Consider the following 6202-nt stretch of genomic DNA (forward strand, 5'->3'; position numbering starts at 1 on the left):
ATTACCAGTACTAGGTGGCAAACTTTTCCATGAAAAAAAATATTGAAACATTTTTCAAGAACATTTGAATGATTTGCTCTGTTCAACACAAATAGTCGATATTGAAGTGTTTGTTGAACGAGCAAGAAAGTGTATGACGACAGGAAACACCATGAAACAAAACACAGTGTACTTCTACAGCTAATTTTATTATTTCCCTTGCTGAGTAAATAGGAAGCTTCATCAGAGAAGCTCCAAATGAGCCAAGCACACATGCCCCTATGCAGCACTTCTACAGTTCCATGGACTTAACTCCATCATTGAACTATTTTTCTTACCACTCTAGAAATATCCCTCGATATGTCTGCCTTTAAGCGCTGAGATCCCTGAAGGACAGAACATCTGAATATCTGAATCATCACTCTCTTGTTAATTTCTAGGCCTTCAACACACTGGAAAGAAGATAATAAAGACTGACTGCTTGATGAATAATTTATACATGAAAAAATAAAGTAGATTCATTTCTGTAGTGGAGTTCAGGGGAGAGTAATAAGGGAAGACTAAACTCTTATTATCACCACATCAAATCTACTACCTAATCTTTGGTCCCATCTCCATAATGTCTGAAGTCCAACAACCTTTCACCTAGTACTTCACTGCTGTTTCCCTCTTGGACTTTATCAACATCAACATTTCTAGCTTGACTCCCTTCATACTTGACGTTCAAACCTTGAAATGGCAGCTACCGAAGGCCTGGTGGGAAAGGTAGTCTACCTTGCTATTTATTTATTAAAATCAATTGCCATCTGCTATGCCTTGAAATTCCCCCTTCAACATTCATGTTTAAATCTAATATCCACTGTAACAGTACTGAGAAGTGGGATATCTAGGTGATTATGTGATTAATGTTATTATCATAGGAGTAGGTTAATTATCACAAGGTTCCACTGTCATTTTTTTTTACCCTGTTGTTTTGATAACAATCACATTCTAGGATACCTGGTTTTATGTTTTTGAAAATTTCACTCATGCATAGCGTATATCTCAGTCAGAACTGCAGAAGAGCAAGAGGTCTTCATGCTCATCGATAACACCAGAGAAATTAGAGATGTTAAAACTCACATGCTTTTCTCGTCAACAGAATGGATTTACACCTGTTTTCCCCTGAGATGGCTGGGAGTGGATGCTGTTAATAACCTGGTGAGCTGTAGAGCCAGACCTCTCCTAAATCCCCTAGCTTCCTCAGTCAACAGAGCCCATTCTTATGAAATAGATCCCATGTACCTTGCAAAAGAGTCTTCTGTTGTGCTTATTCCAGACCCTTCCTCCCTAGACCTTTATCCTGAGCATTGTTTTTCAGTCAATAGAACCCATTCTTGTGGAAGAAGTCATAGGTGCTTTGCAAGAAATATGAACTTTGCAAGGAAGTTTTGATGTAGTTATGCCTTACATTTTGTTGTGATAACTGCCGTAGGGAAACTTTTTACAAAGTTGTATTCTGCTTAAATATATCGATCTAGTTTAGACTCTAGAAGTTTGAACCCACACTGTCTAAGTCATGCTGACCTGCATTTCCTTCTTGCCTTGAGAGGATCGATCATTCTTCTGCTAGCTGTAGTGTTTTCAGGGCCCCCCAAAATAACTACCCTTCTAGATCCCCTTCTTCCAAATCCCTGAAACCCCAACGCAAAGCTATAAAATCACAGTATCAGACCACTGGCTTTGTTTTACTTTGGTATGATACCGTCTATTCTGGGTATTTTTGCCACCATAATATAACTTACCAAGCTTTTTGTTGTTGTTTTTCATTCAATTGGTTTTGAAATTGTATTGAGTTCAGACATCAAACTTGGAAGAATGGGCACTATAACATTTTGCTGTTGTCATTGACTGAGTATTCCTTTCATGATTATGGAATAGCATCCTGTAAATTTATGTATTCTTTGATTTCTAGCATCTGAGTTTTATAATTTGTTTGGCTTTGTGATACTGGGGATTAAACATGGAGCCCTACACATCAAGTATTCTACCATAGAGTTAAATTCCCAGCCCAGAGTTTTATACTTTTCCTCACTTAGGTACTAATTTTGTTGGCTTATGATCAAGTATTTAATATCATGGTGCTAATGTAAATGATATGGTTCTATTTCAATGTAAAATTACAATGTTTAAATTATCTTAAGTGTAAGATAGATTTAATATACTTAACCTACCAAAGAGCATAGTTTATATTCTCCTATTCCCCTCCCTGTCCCCTTTCCCACCCAGGTATTGGTGGGGAACAGGACTGAAACACTGAGGACCAGCAGAAAGAATGGAAAAGGGCAACCTCAGGAGATAGGAGGTTGGGGGGGGGGACACTTTAGAACGTACCAGAGACCTGGGAGTAAAAAGACAGGGCATCAAGTGGAGGGATGGGGTTGCCATCCCACAGTCAAAAACTCTAACCCAGAATTGTTCCTGTCTGAAACAACTGCAGGGACAAAAATGGAGAAGAGCCTGAGGGAAAGGAGGTCCAGTGACAGGCCAAATTGGGATCTAGCTCAAGGGGAAGCCCCAAGGCCTGACACTATTACTGATACTAAGGTGAGTTTACAAACAGGAGCCTATCATTACTGTCCAGAGAAAGGCCCAACAAGCAGCTGAAAGAGTCAGATGCAGATACTTACACCCAACCAATGGACAGAAGCTGGGGACCCCTGTGGTTGAATTAGAGAAGACTGGAAGAAGCTGAGCAGGAGGGTGACTCCATAGGAAGACCAGCAGTCTCAATTAACCTAGACCCCCAAGGTGTCTCAGACAATGAGCCACCAACCAGGCAGTACACACTGATATGAGGCCCCCAACACATATGCAGCAGAGGACTGCAGGGTCTTGATTTAGTCAGAGAGGATGCACCTAACGCTCAAGAGACTTGAGGCCCCAGGGAAAGGGGAGGTCTGGTGGGATGGGGGTGAGGGGAGTAGGGCCATCCTCATGGAGATGGGGGGGAGGTATGGGATGTGGAACTGTCAGAGGGCAGACTGGGAGGGGGATAAAGACTGGACTGTGAACAAAGATTAAAGAATGAGAAAAGAAAAAGAAAAGAAAAAAGAGCATGGTTTAGCAATATACACTGTAGAGTATTGCTCATTTAATGTACAGGTTACATGACTGGGTGGGACCTGTGGCTCCCTGGAATAGCTAGCATTGCAAGAGTATTATACTATATATGACTAGCCAATGGAGAAGCTCAAATTTCAAAATTCAGATTACAGTTTCTTCTTAATGTCCATGGTGGTTAATATAGGTATGGCCCACATAGACTCATGTGTTTGAATGCTTGACCATAAAGAGTGGCACTATTAGGAGGTATGGTCTACTTGGAGTAGGTGTGGCCTGTTGGATGAAGTGTTTCACTTGTATAGGTGGGATTTAAGGTCTCCTATGCTCAAGCTCCACCCAGTGTGGAAGACAGTTCCATTCTATGGCCTTCAGATGAAGATGTAGAACTCTTAGCAACTCCTGCACCATGGCTACCTAGATGCTGCCATGCCTCCTGCCATGCTGATAATGGATAGAACCTCTAAAGCTGCAAGCCAGCCCCAATTAATTGTTGTCCTTTATAAGAGTTGCTTTGATCATGGTATCTCTTCATAGCAATAAAACACTAAGGCAATATGTATCACTTTCTAGGAGAAAACAAATGAAACACAATAATTCTAGTACCATCTGTACATGTTTCAGGCTGTAAGGACTTCCCTTTTGATACTTGCCTTATTTATAAGCATGTTAGTTAATCTCCAAATATATTTCCATTTTCTACTATCTTTCTGATACTTATTTCTAGTATAATTCCAGTGCAGATTTAATGTATATTTCATAAGTTATTTCATCTTTGAGATATGGTCTATGGTCCAGAATGTGTGTTTCTTTGTATTGTACCATACGGAATTTGAGGATATTGTGCATTCTGCTGTTTTGGTATAGGGTATTCTATAAATGACAAGTCGATCTAGTTAATCAATGGTGCTGTTGAGGTCAACTATATCCTTATTGATTTTCTACCAATTGGATCTGTCAATTACTGGAAGAAGGTAATATAGTCTCCAATATTAATAATGTATTTATTTATCTTTGTAGATCTATTAGTTTTTGCCTCCTGTACCTTGGTACTCTGAATCTGCATAAGCATTCAAATTAATTATCTTTTGTAATCATTTAATAACCTCTCTTACCTCTAAGAAATTCCTTCACTATGACATCTGCTTTCTGAAATTAATATTAGTAATTTAGCTTTCTTTTGAATACAGCATGTCATCTTTCTCAGTCTTAATATGTTCTTTATATTTATGTATTCTTTTTTACTTTTTATTAGATATTTTCTTTATTTACATGTCATACAATATCTACTTTCCCAATTTCCCCTCCAAAAAATAAACAAAACAAAAACAAAAACAAAAAAAAACCCCTGTTCCCTCCCCCCTCCTCCTGCTCACCAGCCCACCCTCTCCTGCTTCCTGGCCCTGGCATTCCCCTACACTGGGGCATAGAACCTTCACAGGCCCAAGGGCCTCTCCTCCCATTGATGACTGACTTGGCCATCCTCTGTTATACATCTACTGCTGGAGCCATGAGTCCCACCATGTGTACTCTTTGGTTGGTGGTTTAGTCCCTGGGAACTCTGAGGGTACTAGTTAGTTCATATTGCTGTTTGTCCTAAGGGGCTGCAAAACCCTTCAGCTCCTTGGGTCCTTTCTCTAGCTCCTTCATTGGGGACCCTGTACTCAGTCCAATGGATGGCTGTGAGCCTCTACTTCTGCATTAGTCAGGCACTGTCAGAGTCTCTCAGGAGACAACTAACTCAGGCTCCTGTCAGTCAGCACTTGCTGACATCCACAATAGTGTGTAGATTTGATGATTGAATATGGGAAGGATTCCTAGGTGGAACAGTCTCTGAATTGTCCTTCCTTTAGTTTCTGCTCCATAGTTTGTCTCTACAACTCCTTCCATGGGTATTTTGCTCTCCCTTTTAAGAAGGAACAAAGTATCCACACTTTGGTCTTCCTTCTTCTTGAGGTTCTTGTGGTTTATGGATTGTATCTTGTGTATTCCAATCTTCTGGGCTAATATCCACTTATCAGAGAATGCATACCATGTGTATTCTTTTGTGATTGGGTTACCTCACTCAGGATGATATTCTCCACATCCATCCATTTCCCTATGAATTTCATAAATTCATTGTTTTGAATAGCTGAGTAGTTCTCCATTGTGTAGATGTACTACATTTTCTATATCCATTCCTCTTTTGAGGGACATCTGGGTTGTTTCCAGTTTCTGGCTATTATAAATAAGGCTGCTATGAACATGATGGAGCATGTGTCCTTATTACATGTTGGAGCATCTTCTGGGTATATGCCCAGGGGATATGCTGGGTCCTCTGGTAGCGCTATGTCCAATTTCCGGAGGAACCGCCAAACTGATTTCCAGAGTGGTTGTACCAGCTTGCAATCCCAACAGCAATGAAGAAGTGTTCCTCTTTCTCCACAACCTCTCCAGCATCTGCTGTCACCTGAGTTTTTTATCCTAGACATTCTGACTGGAATGAGGTAGAATCTCAGGGTTGTTTTGATTTGCATTTCCCTGATGACTAAGGATGTTGAATTTTTCTTTAGATGTTTCTCAGCCATTCCGTATTTGTCAGTTTAGAATTCTTTGTTTAGCTCTGTACCCCATTTTTAATAGGGTTATTTGGTTCTCTGGAGTCTAATTTCTTGAGTTCTTTGTATATATTGGATATTAGCCCTCTATCAGATATAGGGTTGGTAAAGATCTTTTCCCAATTTGTTGGTTGCCTTTTTGTCCTATTGACAGTGTCCTTTGCCTTACAGAAGCTTTGCAATTTTATGAGGACCCATTTGTCAATTCTTGATCTTAGAGCAGAAGCTGTTGGTGTTCTGTTCAGTAAATTTTCCCCTGTGACTATTTGCTCAAGGATCTTTCCCACTTTCTTTTCTATTAGTTTCAGTGTGTCTGGTTTTGATGTGGAGGTCCCTGATCCATTTGGATTTGAGCTTTGTACAAGGAGATAGGAATGGATTGATTTGCATTCTTCTACATGCTAACTGCCAGTTGAGCCAGCACCATTTGTTGAAAATGCTGTCTTTTTTTCCTCCGGATGGTTTTAGCTCCTTTGTCAAAGATCAAGTGACCATAGGTGTGTGGGTTCATTTCTGGGTCTTCA

This window comes from Mastomys coucha, chromosome X (genome assembly GCF_008632895.1).
Source record: "Mastomys coucha isolate ucsf_1 chromosome X, UCSF_Mcou_1, whole genome shotgun sequence".
NCBI classification, from domain to species: domain Eukaryota; kingdom Metazoa; phylum Chordata; class Mammalia; order Rodentia; family Muridae; genus Mastomys; species Mastomys coucha.